The sequence below is a fragment of the Ailuropoda melanoleuca genome, chromosome 13 (genome assembly GCF_002007445.2).
Source record: "Ailuropoda melanoleuca isolate Jingjing chromosome 13, ASM200744v2, whole genome shotgun sequence".
In the NCBI taxonomy this organism is placed as follows: Eukaryota; Metazoa; Chordata; class Mammalia; order Carnivora; family Ursidae; genus Ailuropoda; species Ailuropoda melanoleuca.
In genome coordinates, this window is record NC_048230.1 from 25,141,567 (window position 1) to 25,160,501 (window position 18,935).

At 42.4% G+C, this 18,935-nt stretch overlaps 1 long non-coding RNA gene across 3 annotated transcripts in view; it reads left to right on the top strand.

The window, feature by feature from the left end:
* LOC105240067 overlaps positions 1–18,935 on the top strand; it is a 131,422-nt gene that overhangs the window by 102,684 nt on the left and 9,803 nt on the right. Inside the window, exon 7 of one of the 3 annotated variants that reach the window (XR_004619352.1) lies at positions 72–305. The exons of the other annotated variants lie outside the window; for them this stretch is intronic. This is a non-coding gene — a long non-coding RNA (uncharacterized LOC105240067). The remainder of the gene's footprint in view (positions 1–71; positions 306–18,935) is intronic. 3 annotated transcript variants of the gene reach the window in all.

The window sequence follows — 18,935 nt, forward strand, 5'->3', positions numbered from 1 at the left end:
CAAAGGATCATTCTTAAGAACAAACCCTCAATTATAACTAATTAATGAATGACCGAGCCTTCCACTTCCAGGGTGCCTTTCATCCCCAGCACACCTCAAAACCAAACAACCCAGCCTTCACCAGGACTTCCTTGGCCCCTGGGAGGAATGCAGCCTTTGGTAACTGGCCAGCAGCCCTGTCCCGGCTGAGCCCTGAAAAGGCTGGCTTCTGTGTGTCTGTGACCTGCATAGGGAATGGAGGAACACAGGAAACGAGCCATGGGTTGTCTAACATGCTTGATGAATCTTACGCTTCATCTGCCAAGGTAAAGTTTAGAAATGAATAAAGAAATAGTCTGGGGGTGGGGAGCCACGTGCTGGTTACTAGCAATTAGATTTAAAGGGGACTTTGAAATAAAATGGCAACGTCGGAAGGGACTTGGTGTACCCCCATCCAAACCACTCATTTTACAGATGTGGAAAACTGGCCTGGGTGGAGGGGTGGCGGGGCATGGCAGAGGACAGATTGTGGGTTAGAGGCAAAGCCACGGTGGGGCTCTTTCCACCACATAGCGCTGACATCACTGAGTTGAATCTTGACAGAGCCCTCTAAAGATTCTCTTCCATCGTGGTGGTAATGGGACTTCCCAATGGCCCTCTGATGGTCTTTGTTAAATGTACATGACCACTCTTGACGTAGCCAGGCAAGGGTTATTGTCCCCATGTTACAGATAAAGAATCAGGGGCTCATGGAGGGGACTGATTCAGAGCTGATTTGCATGTGCCGTGTAATTCAGCCACGAGTTCCTCGGTGTCACTGCCTCGGTCTGTGCTGTTTCCACTGCTTGGATACTCACTGCCTGACTGCCCACACCTGCTCCCCTGACTTCCAGACGTAGTTCAAGGGTTACCTCTTTCCACGATCGTTTCCTGGATTTTCCTGCACGAGTTGGGTGCCCCTTCTATGAAGAAACCATATTCTCTGGATCCTAAGACCCTTCAGAGGGGCAGGCAGCTTAGTATCCCCACCCCACTGTGGAAGCTGGGAGCCCCTCAGCTGGGCCCAGCCACCTCCCTGGACCCGACTCCACCCCTGTTCTTTCACTCATCACTCTGCATTTGTCACACTCCTCTGGGACTGCAGGCGTCTTGAAAGCTGGGATTATGTCTGCCATCTCTCAAACACCAGAGTCTGGCTTCTTCTTCTCTTTTTTTAAAATTTTATTTATTTATTTGAGTGAGCCAGAGAGAGAGAGAGAGAGCACATGCGGGGTGAAGGGCCGAGGGAGAGGGAGACTCCCCACTGAGCAGGGAGCCCAATGTGGGACTCGATCCTAGGACTCCAGGATCATGACCTGAGCCGAAAGCAGACACTTTCTGAGCCACCTAGGCGCCCCAGAGTCTGGCTTCTTATAGGCATTTCATAAATGTGTGTTAACTCAGTAATGAACTTTCTAGAGTTAGAATTTTAATTCTGCTCCTCTGATGTTGTCACCTCCTGCCCCTTTGGGAAGTGTGAGTTGTAAAACCAGATAGTAGGAAAAAGCCTCTCCGAGGAGTGAACCAGCCAGCCATAAAGGCAAGCTCATTCCTCATTACAGATAAAATTACCTAAAGCACACCTGCAGTGCTTGTCCACCCTGGCAACAAAACCTTGCAAAAGTCCTCTGGAATTTCTTCATCTCACTGTGGGCAAGATGGAAAAATTTAGCCAAGACCAAAGGAAGGCTTGGGGGCACTTAGAGGGAGTGTCCTTTTAATTATTTTTTTTATTTTTTTATTTTTTTTAAAAGATTTTATTTATTTATTTGACAGAGATAGAGACAGCCAGCGAGAGAGGGAACACAAGCAGGGGGAGTGGGAGAGGAAGAAGCAGGCTCCTAGCAGAGGAGCCTGATGTGGGGCTCGATCCCATAACGCCAGGATCACGCCCTGAGCCGAAGGCAGACGCTTAACCGCTGTGCCACCCAGGTGCCCTGGGAGTGTCCTTTTAAAGTGTTCTATGGTCACTTACATTTCTGAACATGAGAAAGAGACAAAGGGGAGACAAGATAAAAAGAGAGCAAATGAGGGACGCAGAGAGACTCGTCTGGATGTGTGGTGGCAAGCAGTGCTTGGATGGATGTGGATGGTTCCTGATCATGGATTTTGACTCAAAGTTTGGGTCAGCTCTGGATTGTGTTCACATGGCTCCAGCCTCACAAATGACAACAGCCTTCTGTAGGTCGTGCAAGGGCCAGTCTGTGCGCCGTCTCCTGAAACTGCCTCTCAATGATTGGCGATGGGAATGATCACTTCCCCGCGCTTTGCAGGCATGTCTGAAGTGGCAGTGACCTATTAGCCCCGTGAATTTAGCTCATGCGTCATTTTACATCAGTGTGTGGGAGTTTGGGTTTATAGGAGCTAACCTGGAGCAAAATACTTCTTGTATTATACACAGCAGGACCAGGGTAGGGAAAAATTGGTGGTTCCATCTGAGAAGACTGGAGTGAAGTCACCTCTTCTAGAACTATCGTGCAAAGATTTTCCTTGTAGCTCCTGATCTGTAGAGCTCCATTGGATTTTAAAAGAAATGGTGGATTTTTGTTGGTTGGTTGGTTGGTAAAAATGATACATGCTTGTTATAAGAAAATACTGAAGTAATACATGAAAGTATAAGAAAAAAGATTCTACCGCACAATCATTGGTTAATCAGTGAACATTATTTCAGATACTCTCTATCTGTACATATTGGTAGACATAGGGACGACTAGAATAATTTTAGAAAAATGAGCTCATACAGTTTATTCTATTTTAGAAGAATTAAATTTTAAAAATTTAGATGACAAGCTGAAATGAATTCACTTTAGTTACATGTTTTCTATAGTATTTTTAGGCTTTCATCGCATTCTTTTTACAATTTTTAATGAGAATAAAATGACCTGTATACTTGTGAAATCACAGAGCTGGAAAGAAGGGCAAGAACGGGTCATTCGTTGCAGCTGTCTGCTTCTAGGAAGGTCCACCACAAATTGCTGAGCTTATTTTTAAACTAATTTTTAAAGAACTCAAGGGATAAAGGCTCAATCACCTTCTTAAAAGATGCCCAACATTTACTCATCTTTTTGGCCAATGAGCATTTCACCTATGATCGGTTTCATAATTTTTTTTTGTATTTCTATGGAGTTCAAACTGTTTCTAAATTATTCTTCTTTGCATGACGAAGATTTGCAATCTTCGCATTTGGTTCATCTTTCTGATAAATTGAGATGTCGTCACTAAAGGGGATGGATATTTTGCAGGAGAGCTTGGGCAGGGAGTGAATGAAGGGGATTGCATGTGGGCATATCGGGGATCAGAAGGGAGCCCTGGCAGCCGTTGGCTGTCATTTACTGGGAGCACAGCATGTGTATGCCTTTTCGAGACCATCATTCCATCACTGAGACAGTCCCTAGGCACCCTTTTCTTTAGAGTGAGAGAAGTATGGCAAGAACAATCCCCAAATAGATTTTTGACTCTGCATGGCATTTCAGAACAGATGAGTAGTAGATCTTCAGGCAAAACTGCCATGTCATCGTCCTGTGATTTGGAGGGCTACACGAGACGAGGCATTTATAGAAATAAAACAGTGCCTGCTCTGCGGCCAGGTCAGACATTCTGTAAGTTGCTAAGTTTATCAAACTGTGGCCAAATAAAAATAAGATTTTCTTCATATTTTGATTTTTCCAGGAAAAATGGGCCACAGGTAGAAGGTTTAAGTGAAGAAGTATTCAGTATAGTGTTCCAGACTAGGAGGGGAAGGCAAGTCAACTTAAGGTGCTTCCAAATAATATGTGTATATATTGACCAATGTACAGGGAAAAATAATAAAAACACGCACAGGCCAAAAGAATTTCGAGATCATAGAAGGAAGTTTTCTCAAACGGTAGGTGATGAGACAGCTGTGTTGGAAACTCTTCTTGATCTGATTTTGAAAAGCAGGAAAGAATAAGACGAGGATGTGGAAGTAGACAGAGCCTCATAAGTGACCACAAACAAAGAGCATATGTGGCCTTACGGGCAGAGTTAGGAAATTTGAAGAAAGGGTGCAGAATAAGGAATGAGAAAGCAGATTTCAATTCAATAAAATCTGGCCTTAAGTCTTTATTAGGGTCTTCCTCTGTATTTGCATATTCCTGAACAATTTGAATATATAAGAACATAAGAAGTGAGGGGCGCCAGGGTGGCTCAGTCGTTAAGCGTCTGCCTTCGGCTCAGGGAGTGATCCTGGCGTTCTGGGATCGAGCCCCACATCAGGCTTCTCTGCTGGGAGCCTGCTTCTTCCTCTCCCACTCCCCCTGCTTGTCTCTGTCTCACTGGCTGTCTCTGTGTCAAATAAATAAATAAAATCTTTAAAAAAAAAAAGAGCATAAGAGGCGAAAGACACTTTTGCCGCATTTACTACACGTCAGGCAACTGCCTGATTACCCCAGCACTGAATGGGAAGGAAGCTGAAAGGCCCAGGCTCTGGCCTGCTCACCTGTAAGTCCGCAATACTATTTTCAGTTTATAGAGGGCCGTGGTGGGCCCTCCGTAATGTTTATTAACCTTGGTCTTGGGAAGTTGCACTACTGCTCTATGGATTGCGTCGAATAGACTACGTGAGATACAGATGAGAAGAAAAAGGAAGATGATGGTGGCCGGGTCTGGTTAAAAAACAAGCTCTCTAATGGAGTGGATACTTGCGGAAGTCTCGTGGTTGAGAGGGAGCAAAAAGTCCCAGGTAATGGAGTCAGAAAGAACGGCTGGAAAGGAAAAACAAATCCTGTAGAAGTTCCCAAATTCTAGATTTTGCTGATCGCATCCCTATGGTGTTTTGTTTTGTTTTAACATGTTCCCCCTGAGCCCTGTATCTCTTGTAAGGTAGTAGTTTGATCTATAGGCTTTGGTAGATTCATGTCTGACATTTTTGGCAAGAATGCTTCCCGAAGGGTGTTGTGTTCTTACTGTTCATGCTGTAACAAAACCCCTTATATCGGCCTTGCTTCGCCCTTGGTGCTCAAGCTCTTTTTGCTTCCGTATCCCTGGGGGAAATTTCCCGGGTGAAAACAAGACAATGCCTCATTCTAAGCTGAGATTTTTCATTTGGAATTTAATGGGTAGATTTCAGGAAGCTAGTAAACATCTCTGAAAGTGTGCAAAATTGTCTCTGTGTGTTCATATGTTCACTCTTCTGGGAGGAGGTTAAGCTTTCATTAACGTGTCAAAGGAGCATATAAATAGAAAAGGTTAGGATCCAATGGTGTAAAACTTTAAAGGTTCATTCTCTCATTGGCCTTCAGTTCCCAGTAAGATGTGTAGGATTTTCATGTTCTGTAGGGACACAACATTGGACTTCAAAATGAGCCGTATTTATCACCTGTCTCATACCCATCACTTTATAGACAGGGAAATGAAGAAGGGAAGTACTTTGAGCAAAGGCCCTTGGCCAGTTCATAGCAGAGTTAGGACTAACAGAAGGATTCCATGACATTGTTGTAGAGCTCCTTATCCTCTCTACTTTATTACTATTTTTTAAAATCATGAAGCTGATACTTTGGATTCACTAACGTTTTTGCACTTGTGGGACGTTGATTTATGTATTTGTTCACTTACAAATAGCCAGCTATGTTTAAAATGTTTCTGTTCCTTTTTTCTCCTCCCCTTAAACTATGCACCTTGTCTCTGATTCCATTGCTATTTAAACTCCACAGCCATACATAATTAGGGTTAAAATCCTCCAATTTAATTTACTTAATTATTAATTTTATTGGGAGTTTCCTTTTGAGGTGCTCTGGACTAGACCGATAAGACACAGTTCCTGTCTTCAAGCAGCGTCAGTCCATGGATATGAAGGTTTTGTTTTGCTTTGTTTTTCACCAGTGACGCAAACTGTTATGTGAGGGTCTGTGCTGGGGGCACATAGGAGCAGTTACTGACCTTTACCCATTTAGTCCTTGAATTCAGAGCTGCCGGAGCTCAGGGAGACATGGCAGTTCAGCATTATCACCAACAGAGAAAGCCACGTTTTCCTGGTTGTCGGGATCTTTTCACCTGGTAGCGATGAAGTCATCCTCATTTGAGTGACAGATTTGTCATTCGGTCCCTCATTGTGGAGCTTGGGGAGAATGGGTCAACCTATCCCGTGATACTGGAAGTTCAGTCTCATTTGTCACTATCACTTTTAAAAAAGGAGGCCCATCCCCTCCCTTTTCCCAGTTTCCTTTTTCAGCTGCCTCTGAGCCTCTCTGAGAAGGTCAGAGATGATCCAGCCAGATAGCTTCCGGGCTAAGCCTGGCTTTGGAAGTTTCCCCAAGCCCTTCTGCACTGCCTTTGGCACGCCTCCAGGTCTGTTGAGGTGATTTTGTTCATTTAAGGCTGCAGAAGACAAACAGATCCCACCAGTGGGTGGGGAGTGCTGGTGCAAGACTGAAATGATTTCATTTTTTTCTCCTTTTTATCATCTTAATCTGGTGAACATGATAGGTAACAGATAAATCCCTATACAAAGGTTGTTGTCATTGATAATCCTTGAATTAACCTGCACATTAGCTTCGGTGCTCGTGGGCGTTCCTTCCTTTTGCCACTTAAGGAGATGTCTTGAGTAACTGTGATGTTGGTTTGCTGAGCCGTCATGTCATGCAGTTTGCTGAAGGCTGTCTTGGTGGCTTTTACCTCTAGTCCAGTGTGGTGCGTGTTGGGACATGGTTGGTGTATGGAAGGCTGTGGGAAGGTCCTTGTGCTCCAGGATTCTTCCCACTTGACAGTTGTGGGTGCCTGAAATCCAACCATTTATTTGTTTGGTTTACCAAAACAGGGCTTCCTATTAAAAAAAAAAACAATCCTTAATGTATTGTTCACCTTTTTATTCATTCATTCATCCATTCCTTCAACAAGTATTTATTGAATACCTACTCTAAGTGATTGGAGTGGAGAGAGCAAGGGGAACAGGGATGAGATGAAGTTGGATACACACAGGGTATCCTGTGTGGGGATGTTCTGGGCTTTCCCAACCCTGAGTATTTTGATCTTAAACATAAGAGTTTCCTACAGAAAGATTTTAAGTGGGAGAGTGTTGTGCCATGATCACATTTGTGTTTTAAAAAGATAACCCCGGCTGCCTTGTGGGAGATGCATGAGAGTGCAAGTAAATGTGTGGGGTTCAGTTGGGAGGCTCCGCATCCATCCAGAAGAGAGATGATGGTGGTTTACTCATTGTTTTCTAAGAGAATGATTTGGTGAAATACACAGGATATTTGAGGAGTAGCACAGTGTTGGTCTTCCGCCATGAAAAAGAAGACGTCATAAAATTCAGTTTGTTTTTGATTCTGTGGCATCCAAGACATGTATGTGCTGCGTTGAGCTTTTCTGCAGGCTTATGTCATAAGCACAGTGTTTACGCTGTCTTCGACTGTGCGTGTTTGATACATGTTCTAATCAGTCTGCTTTTAGACGGGAAGTAGACTCATCCTAGAGCTGGCTCAAGTGTTCTTTTGTTCAAGGCTATTAACCTGTTTTATGGACAAGTAACTACTATGATGGACTCTCTGTTACAGATAAAAGAATTTGCACAGTAAAAGGAGATAGATTTGCCTGAGGTTGTCCAGTGGCAGTGGCACAGGGGCGCGGGGGCCCATTACCTACTTAACCACTGGGTTCAAATTTCATCCATGTATTTACCGTGACTTCATGTGTGTTTATAGTATCTTTGCAGATTTATTTCTAGGTTATTCCTCTTAATATTTGTGGGTGATCTTCTTCTTACCTATTTTCTTGCTTATTACTATTCATGGCTTAGCTTTTGGTTTGGTAAAATTGGATTTATTCTTTCCCCATTCTCTCCTTTCTTTTGATTAGGAATGATTGCTTTTCCTTTCCTTTTTTTTTTTAAGATTTTATTTATTTACTTGAGAGACAGAGAGAGTGAGAGAAACAGCACAAGCAAGGGAAAGGGGCAGAGGCAGAGGGAGAATCAGACTCCCTGATGAGCAGGGCTCGATCCCAGGACCCCAGGACCATGGCCTGAGCTGAAGGCAGGCGCTTAACTGACTGAGCCACCCAGGCGCCCCAGGAATGATTGCATTTTCTATGCTTCTAGCTTCAAAGAATTCCCTACCCCTTTTAATAATCACCCTGATAGGGAAGCCTGGGTGGCTCAGTCAGTTAAGTGGCTGCCTTCAGCTCAGGTCATAATCCCAGGGTCCTGGGATCAAGTCCCACATCAGGCTCCTTGCTCAGAGGGGAGCCTGCTTCTCCCTCTGCCTGCCACTCCTCCTGCTTGTGCTCTCTCTCTGTCTCTTTCTCTCTCTGATAACTAACTAACTAACTAACTAACTAACTAACTAATAGAAATCACCCTGATGGTGCTGTACCTTTTCCATATCTTTGTTACAGTGTGGATTCGTGGAAGGGACTTTGGCCTGAGGGCTAAAGACCCTACTCTGCTATCAACACACTGGGCAATCTTAATCTTTTGGTCTCAGTTTTCTTATCATTAAAATGGGACGAACTATCTTCCCTGTAATGAATAGGGCTGTAGTGGGGAGTGAATGAGATAATGTACATAAATGAGCTGTATAATCTGTATGTAATGTCCATACATGAACTATGTAATCTGCATGCTATGTACACACACAAAGTATGTAATCTGCATACAGTATACATACATGAGCTGTATAATCGGCGTATAATGCACTCACATGAGCTCTGTAATCTGTAAGCTTCAGTGCGCAGTTGAGGGTAGAGGATAGTCATGATTGTAAACACTCCTAGTCTGCCCTGCAGCCCCAATCCCACAGGTCTCAAGAGAGAGGAGACCAATGAAATTGTCAGGAGGTCACAAGGGCTCAATAGAAAAGCCTCGCCTAACAGGCATACTTCTGTCCTCTGATGAACTCAGACATAAACATTAATTGCAAGAGTTAACACTTTAGAGATACAGTCCACGTGAAGGTTAGTCTACATTTATGCTGATGAATGTTCTAGTCACCAGCTTCAAGTTCAGATTTTGATTCTGTCATCTACTGCCTCAATTTCCACAAATGTGAACGGAGCTTAATACTCACTTTGATGGATAGGGGTTATTATGGGGATTAAATTAGATAATTCATGCACTGCACATAAAAAGTGCTCAGTGGTGCTTATTAAAATGTGTGTGTGTGTGTGTGTGTGTGTGTGTGTGTGTGTGTGTGTGTGTGCCTGAATTAGAATAGTCTATTCTGGTCAGGTAAAATAAGCCTATATTGTTCTGTGTTCTGGCTTCAGACAGTTTGCTGGGAAGTTATATATTTTTTATAGAATGCTCTAAACTTATACAGTATTTCAGTATCCCTAGTGTCTTTTAAATTCTCACTTTTCAATTAATTATATCTCAATTCCTTTGTTATATTTTATTCTTACTTCTACTATGTGATCTGTTTAAAATTATTTCTATTTTAGGATGGACACTTTTTCCACTCCGAGGAGGTTACCAGAGCATACTGTATCTTATATTGTGTTATAATAACTGGGGTTTAAGGTAGCATAAAGCACAGTGAACCAGTCTTACAGTTCTTCCCTAGGAAGGCTTGAATTTATCCTGTTTCCTTTGAGCAAGTGAAAGCCATTCCCAAACACCTTTTGTTAAATCTCACTCCCATTCTTTCTTTCCATCTCTGTCTCTCTCATTTCTCTCATGGACCATGACTCTTTCTCTCCCCTTTGTTCTCTCCACTCTTTCCCAGAGTGAGAGGAGAGGTCAGGAGAGTGGCCAGATTAGCTGGAGGGACAGGATCATTCCAGCTAGTTGTCCTTTTTCTTTAATACTGAAATTGTAACAGTCAATTAGGGAATAAATTCTTACAACATGTATGTTGGTTAAAAAAAGAAGAGACAGTTTTGCGTGTTGGTTGAAAGTGGAGGGTCTCAAGTCACACAGTCCTGGATTTGAATACTGGCTCTGACACTAACTGCCCATGAGACTCTGGTAAGTTATGACTGTCTCTTGCCCAAGGCTCCTCAAAGATGAGTAGGTGTGTAGGAAATGCACATAGAGAACACTGAACACTGTTTGGCACATTGGAAGTACTCAGTAAATGTTAATTGTTGTTATTGTTGCTATAAAAAGGTGACCCCAGAAGGTTATGGAGTATGTTTACATCTTCAAACTATTAGTTAAGGTATAAGCCTAAGTATACACTATCTTTACATCACTTGTGTTCCCTGAGGCTTTACATACAACATGGAAATTTGATTGGTTGGTAGATTTAAATACTCATGACTTTGTTACCATATGCACCAAGCTCCAGTTTGGGTCTTGGTGTTTTATGGAGATAATACATGAGACCTCTCTTTCGCTGGTTTTCTTTTGGTTTGTAGGAGAGTGTGACAGGCAGAATACCACCCTCCCCCCAGCATGTCTGTCTCCTAATATCTAGAACCCTGTGAATATGTTATGGTACGTGGCAATGGGGAGTTAATGTTGCAGAGTTAAGGTTGCTAATAAGCTGGCCTTAAAATGCGGAGATTATCGTGAATGATTCAGGTGGGGCTGGGTCTTTAGAAATGGAAGAGGAGGTAGAAGAAAGTCCACATCAGGGAAGGAATGTGGTGAAGGCAGAGTCAGGGTGATGAGGTTGCTGGCTTCGAAGGTGGAAGGGGAACCCAAGCCAAGGAATGTGGGAGGCTGGAAGAGGCAGGGAAATCTTCTCCTCCAGGACCTCCAGGAAGGAGCCCAGTTCTGCCAACACCTTGTTTTAGCTCAGTGGGACCTGTGTCAGACTTCCGAAATAAGATGATGAATTTGTGTTGTTTTGAGACACTCAGTTTGTGCTAATTTGTTACAGTGGCAATAGTAGATTGATACAGCAAGTGTGTGTGTGTGTGTGTGTGTGAGAGAGAGAGAGAGAGAGAGAGAGAGATACAAATAGGAACTCTAGTGATGGATTTTTGCTGAAGAATAAATTGAGGTGACTAGGATATTGTCCATGTCATTTAGAAAACATATATTTTCACATGTATCATATGGATTTTTAATTGTTAGCATAATAGCAAAGATGTTTGTAGTACCTATTTCGTAAACTCTATCCAAATTACGGGCAGATTTAATTTGCAAGTTACTGTATATTGTATATCTCACAAAATTAAGGAATTTAAACCACATTTAAACATTTCCTAAATGATTTTTATGGAAAAGTGTAAACCAGGGCTTTTCTTGAAGAGCTAGGGCATACATGGGTGTCATCATTGGGGTGGATGTGAATATTTGTTTTTCAGTTACAACCCGAGGCTATCTCCCACGTGATCTCCTCTGGCCACAGCTCCTGAACTGCTCTGTGGACCTTCCTCTCAGAGAGAGCTACCTGAACCACAGGTTTGGTTATCACTAATTGCTGTTTACTGCACAGGCTTCGTATCATTCGTATGAAGAGGTGGGGCTATAGCTGTGATGCTGGACATGGTGCCTGCAATCCGTTCCCACCAAACATTCTTTTCTGTTTGGAGAGCTGCAAATGCCCTCTTGTCTTGTCTCACTCGCGGCCACAAGAGCATACCTATTTTCTTCCTTCTTCCTTCTTATTTTGTCTGTGTTGCCCAGGACCTCCCCTGAATTTGCCAAACATAGCATCTTCTACTTTTACTATCTAAACCTAGTACATTTGATTTCACTTCTGAGTGCTTCCCCCCTCCCCCATAATTTGTAGCCTGTATCAAAAGAGATTCTGGGGGGGGCGGATTTTTAACATCCTATCCTGTCACTCTATATCCTATTAGTCTTAGGGTCACAGCCAGAAAGTCGCCTGCAGCTTCGGCAGTCCATGACCGATGTTGAAGCTACCGGACATCTGTTGGAAACACGGCTGGCTGGCCGCCCTTATTGCGACCTTGTGCGCACCATGACTATGAACAGAGTTGGAAATGCGATCTACGCTTTCCTGATGCTTCTCCAAATCAAAACCTCTTGGTTTTACATCTAGTATAGTGCTGTGCCATTCCATGCCAGTCCTCAAACAGTAAACTTCACATGAACTCAACCACCTAACTCCTGTATTGGGAATGAGAGGAGATGGAAGTGCCATCTAGTTAGGCTGTCCGTCTCTGAGAAAGGGCTTCGCAGGGTGACGCTCCCTTGTGCCGTCACTGGTCTGAGTCTCTTCTTAGGCTGGTGAGTTCAAAGCGCCATTTTATTAGTGCACCAGAACGAAAGGGATTCTCAGGAGCCAACTCACAGGAACCTAATTCATAGGTGCCGGATGAATGAGCCAGAATGCAAACTTATTAATTTAACATTGAGAGATGATCCATTCTGCAACCATGAAATTCCCATCCGTGTTGTATCTGAGTATTAGAGAGACCAGACTGTGATATGGAAGTTGTTTGGTAAAAATGGAACCAGAAGAGAGATGTAGGGTCTTAAGGAACGTGGCCTGAGGAACTGGCCCGACTCTCCCTGCGCTCATGTGATCGCATGCAGCCTCGCTCCTTCCTGGATTGGGCTGGGTATAAACACCGTCGAGTTGCTTTTTGGGCTCACCTTCTTCGGAGCTCCATGACAAGCCCATTTCCTTAACTGTTTGTGCCTTTGATTGGGCTACAGATATATGGTCAACTTTGAGTGATTAGAACCAGGGCATTGAGAGTGTGGAAGACACGAATTTGTTCAAATTTTAACCTGACCCTTTACTAACTGTGTGATGCTGAGCAAGTTAGTTAACTTCTGTAAGCCTTGGTTCACTTATTAGTGAAGCGGGACTAATAATAGCATCGTAAGGTTGTTGTGAGGATTGAGCAAGATAACTCAGGTAAAGCACTTGGCACTGTGTCTGAGGCGGAACATTCAACTGATTTTTAGATGACTAGAAGCAGCGTTACTCTTTCTACTTGTTGACCACAGGAGGCACTGTGGCTTCTGCATGGATCTCAGCACTTTGATTACGTCTTGATTGTTCTGTGTTAACTGGGACAGGTTTTTTTGGAGGCTTCCTACTGCTTTCTCTGTTGAGCCCATAACCTGACTCCAGGGAACATCAGGGTCAGGAGAGACAAGGGCAGCAGAATCTGTTCTCAGAGAAGGGCCACCAGTCCGACCCGGGCTATCCTGACATGTCCAATCTCCCCCAAAATGATCTTGTTTATAGGGCTGGCTTCACACTGTTCTCCCTCCTCCTACTGGGCCATCTTCTTCCTGTTGGCTGCCAAAGAGTATGAAGGTTGATATATTACGGGGAGGTCCTTTCCAACTGAGATCCGTAACATTCCAGAAAATAGAAGAGTTGAGCCTACATGTGGTAGTCATTTCCCTATGATGTGTATGTATATCAAAACATCTTAAATAGATACAATTTTTACTTAAAAAATAAATAGTAAAATAAAAAAAGAAAGGCTCCATCCTTGATCTGGTGCTTTCATTAAGTTATTGGGTTGACTTTGCTTGACGATGTCATTGTCAGCTCCAGTGAAACACTTCATTAGCTTGAGTGTGACTGTTTTGCAGGTGAATGTAAGTGTCTCAGAGCAACAATGAAGTCATACTCAATGATACTGGGTGCCAGGCGTGCCTAAGAGCTTTGCATGCATTCATTAACATGATCATCTCAACCCTATGAAGCAGATGCTATCAATAGCCCCATTTTAAAGAAGAGGAAGTGGAGATATAGAGGTTCAGTAACTTGCCCAAGATCTCACAGTAGGTGTCGGGGCTGAGAATCGGACCCAGCTGGTCTGCCTTCACAAATCTGTTCTAAATCAGCATGTGATCATGCTTCTTGGCTCAGAGTGGCCAATGTTATCTTCTGGCTTTTTCTAATGCCTTGGTAGGCACAACTTGTACTGAATTTTCACCTTAGTCTCCTTTTCTCCCTCGAGTTGCAGAGTTCTCTTAAATGGGCTGTGATTTTTATTTGCCTTCCACTGTGAGACTTCTCTCTGCACCCACAAAAGCTATGCTGGGAGGCGGGGGAGGAGGTCTCTCAGAGAGTGGCAGCGATGGAGGAGGGCACAGTTATGTTTTTCTGATGGGTCAGTGGCAAATGAGCTGAAAATACTTATGAAAGAGAAGATCTTTCTATCCTTACAAATTGGGAATAAGAAATTCTCTATAACCAACTATATGGATTTAGAGAAATTCTGCCCAAAATGTGGTCTCTCTCGATCTTCTGGTTTAGTAGAGTTGTGTTGCTTCTCCAAGAGCCACAGATATTAAGTAGTAAGTACTGTCCCCTCCAGGGTAACTCTCAAGCACTTTCTGGGCCCATTAGGCCACAAGAATGAGCTATAAAGCAGAGAGTTTTACCCCTGGCTTGGAAGAAGTCCTTTTAATTTTTTTTCTTTGTAGAAAGACACAAAGAAGGGAGCCACAAACCTGCTTTCTTTCTAGGACATAGTAAGATAAACTTTAATTTCAGGTGTTTTCTTCAGGTACCACCAATATGTCCACCTTGATTCTTATGTTGTTCCAGACAGAGAGGGAGGAGAGAGAGAGGGAGGGGAGAGAAAAGGGAAAAGGTAGGAACAGCAAAAAAGCATGTTCAGAAACTCTGCTACTGGTGACACCTTAACTGGAACATTTAGAAACATCGGTATGTTACATATTTTCTTATGTGCATGTAAGTGGTGGCCTGTGGCTTAAAAGCATCATCTGAGAAAACCCCCCAAATATAATGCTCAACCTGAAATGATCATTTGACTCCATAAACCTTTCCAATGTTGCCAAATAGGGTTGGTTGTTCGCATTTGAACTGGGTGCGTGGGTTGTTCCCATGAAGCTTGTGAATCATTCATGAACACACCAGATATTTCCAGCTAGCCAACCAGCCAAAGGATTCATTTCCTATAAAGATATTTGATTACAGTGTTGAAACAGTGCATTCCAGGCTTGCTTGCATTGATACCAAGCATGGGGTTGTGTCATGGATGCTGGTTGCCTCAGCCTACAGATTCTTCCTAGTGTGGGTGGTGTTCTTCCCTTCTCTTCTGGGACACTTTCTGTTTCTCCTGAATTTTATTTTATTTTATTTTATTTNAAGCTTGTGAATCATTCATGAACACACCAGATATTTCCAGCTAGCCAACCAGCCAAAGGATTCATTTCCTATAAAGATATTTGATTACAGTGTTGAAACAGTGCATTCCAGGCTTGCTTGCATTGATACCAAGCATGGGGTTGTGTCATGGATGCTGGTTGCCTCAGCCTACAGATTCTTCCTAGTGTGGGTGGTGTTCTTCCCTTCTCTTCTGGGACACTTTCTGTTTCCTGAATTTTAATCTCTTTCTCCGTCCTTCTTATTTGGGGACGGGACTTGCTTTAAAAATTTTTTTTATTATCAGAACTTGCATTTTAGGTCAAAATGGACAGAATTAGAATAGATCTACTCAGGCAATGAGTAGGATACTTTTCTCCATCATTTGATAAATGGAAATTATGGGAATTAATAAGAACATACAATCGTTAGCTTCTTAAGAGCTTAAAGATCTTATCAATAGCATCTAATTTCCTTTTTAAAAAAGATACCAGAGAGAGAAGGAATTGGAGGATGTCATCTCTGGTGTTATTTCCTATTTACAGATGCAGAAAGCAAGACATAATAAGGTGAGTAACATCAGGGATTGTAAGAGAAAGCTGAAGATATTAGGTCAGAAAAATGTCTAGGTCCAAGAGCAGAGAAGTCAAATGATGCTCCTGAGAACTAGAACGGAAGGTCACTGCCTGCCGGTCCAGGGCTGTTTTCCGTCAGACCCAGTTTCAGCACTGTCTACTCCAGATGCGATGGGGACTGAGTGAGAAGTAGAAGAAAGAGCCCTGAATTCTCTCACTGACTGTGTAGTCATGGACCAGTCCCCTTTCTCTCTCAGTTTTCCCCCCTCTGATACGAAACAGTCTATTAGATGCCATCAAAATCTTTCTAATTTTCAAAGAGATATTAGCACTCCCATGTTCATTGAGGCATTAGTCACAACAGCCAAGAGGAGGAAACAATCTAAATGGATTGTTTGATGATGAATGGATAGAAAGGAATACGCAATACATATGCATGTATATATGTATGCATGTATGTGTGCACACACACATACACATGTAATGGAATATTATTCAGCATTTAAGAAGGAGGACATCTTGCAATGTGTGACAACATGAATGAAACTTGAGGACATTATACTAGTGAAATAAGTCAGTCATAGAAAAACAAATAATGCATGATTCCATTTATATGAGATATGATATGATTCTACTTAAAGAGACAAGAGGTATGTCTAAAATAGTCAAACTCTTGGAAGCAAAGAATAGAAAGGTGGTTTCCATGGAAGGAGGTTGCTTGGGGGGAGGGTAAAGGGAGGGTTGCTAATCAAAGGGTATAGAATAAGTTCTAGAGACCTGCTGGACAACGTTGTGCCTATAGCTAACAATACTGTATTGTTCACTTAAAAATCTATTAAAAGAGTAGATCTCATGTTAAGCATTCTTGCCACAATAACATAAAGTTAAAAAATAAAACTTGGTCTATGAATTTATGAACAAAAAGAATGACCAATGCTAATATCATAGACTCCTTAGATGGTCTCTCACTAGAAGTGACAAGCAGGCTAGAGAATAGTTCTTTGAAGAGTTGAAAAAATAATCTCTTGCTACTGTGAATTGTTTCCATTCTTGGACACTGATTATAGAATGTATCCGGTGCTATGTTAACCTTCTTAAGGAAATCAAAATACTTAACATTCAATCTTATTGTGTGACACTGGGTGAGAGTCACACAATACTCAGTATTCACACAATATTGTCATTGAACTGTTCTATCCATTAGTTCCTTTATCTATTAAATGGGAATATTAGGGGTAACTCCTCCATGGTAGTAAAGATTAAATGAATTAGTTATTAAATGAGTTACTTATTAGCTTTTTGATTAACCCTACTTCATAAACAGGTAGATAGATACGTAGAGAAGGAATTGTCTGCATGCATGGTTATCTGTCAAGCTAGTGTCAAAACTTAAAAGATAATCCCTAAGGCAGCAAATCATCCAGATCTTTAAACCAAAAGGCATTTGTCAGTTAGCAAGCAGTGGCTTTTATAATTCAGCACACATGCTTTGGGTGAGAATTTTGTTAAAATTTGGATGCCCAGGTCCCACACCTGGAGATGTTAATGTAGGAGGTCTAGGGTACGGCCCAGTAATCTGAATTTTATAGGTTCCTCAGGGGATTTGGGTATAAGTGGTTTCTGAGTCAACTAGAGAAATCCTGGTGGCAAGTAATGTAAGGGGTTACTACTGATTGAACTCTTGAAAAATTTTCAGGCCACTTCTTCTAAACAGAAATTGGTGGAATTGATCCTAGCGGAGGATGGAGAGGCTGTGGGCCATTTATAGGGATTTGAGGGCAGTTAATGGTTGAGAGACAAAGGGGAAGAGAGAAGCATGGTTACCCCTACATTTGGAAGTGTTTAGACCAGCTGTCATATTAAGGTGGAGTCAACATGAAAAAAGACGATATCTAGAGAAAATATATCCTTAAACCTCCCTTGTTTAGAAATATAATTGCGGACCACCAAATGGGTTTTGATACTCTTTCCCTCTCTGAGACAAGCTCTAGCAAACAAAAGGCCATCTTGCTCCTTGGAGTCAATCCTTTCTAAGATTGTGTCTTAGTAGGACTTTATAGACTTCAGAGCAAGGAACCTGGTGTTATAACTGACTTACAGGACTGGGATTCATAGTCTTTTTGGTTTCAAATATCTATAATTCAGCTTAGTATGGCACATGGGATACTTTGCTTAGAGTGGGAGGAAGAGATCCTATTTTGGGGATAAACTGGGAATGGCATTGCCATATCAACCCAAGGTTAGCCTGAGTCCGGCAAGGTTCCTAAACCTTGAATCCTGTTAATCAAAATTCAGAGCAGACTGAGCAACTCTGGCCTTTCTCCAATTGATTTCTCAGTTAGTGTTGACAGTACATATGAGGTCCACTGGGGACCACCACCGAACCAGACACAGAGGAAGAAGTTTGTAAAATGACAAATGCCTGGTTTCCAATTAGGGGACAAAACCTCTCTTCTGCCTGGCCTTGTACAGCTTACACGACCCTTTTACTCTTATTAGTCCATTTAATCCCTCCAGTGCCTAAGGACCTACATTGTTATGTCTCTTTTACTCAAGGTCATACACATAGACTGGGGTTAGACTCTGTCCTAGGGCTTCTGAGTGTGCACCCCTGCTCTTCCCACATTTCCATCCTTCAGTCTGAGATGGTATGCTGTGAAGTGCTACCAGGGGTAATCTGGGCCTTCAGATGGGAAGGAAGTTATTGATAGGAAAGAGATCATTCTGGGAGTTCTGCATTCCACTTGCTCAGTATAAGTTGCTACTTGTCTGGAGGAAGTGACTGCTGAGCTGTGAGTTAAATGATGCTTTTGTCTTTGCTGTGGGCACCAGCCATCAACTGATATCTGATACAGACCCTAAGGCCTCAGAAACGCTCTACTGAATACAATTGCATGGTTGATGGCAGGAAGATCCTGTTCTGTTCTTGTTTTACCTCTCAAAGCTGAGCACTATTAAAACTCCCCAAATCATGATTGGATAACTACATTTATGGGAAAAGAATTTTGACATGAGATAATAACACAGTTAAATCTAGGGCTATAGTTAAAAGCAAAGCTTATGTAAAAATAACATTTGCATCATGCTCTTCAGTATACCAAGTAGCATGACATAAACAGTTTCATTTGATCCTCACAACAAACCTGTCAAGTAGCCATGGCCCTCATTTAACAAATAAGGAAATTAAATTTGATGAAGGCTAGATGTTTTTGCCCAGCGTCCCAAGAGACTAGTTTAGGACTTCAGGTCTTTTGACTCCACATTCTGTATTTGATTTGTAATTATTTACTAAAATTTCTGGAAATGTCAAATAACTTTGTAGGGATTGACTGAAACCCTCTGTGACCCTGCTGTGAGAAGCTCTGATCATGGCCGATACATACACGGT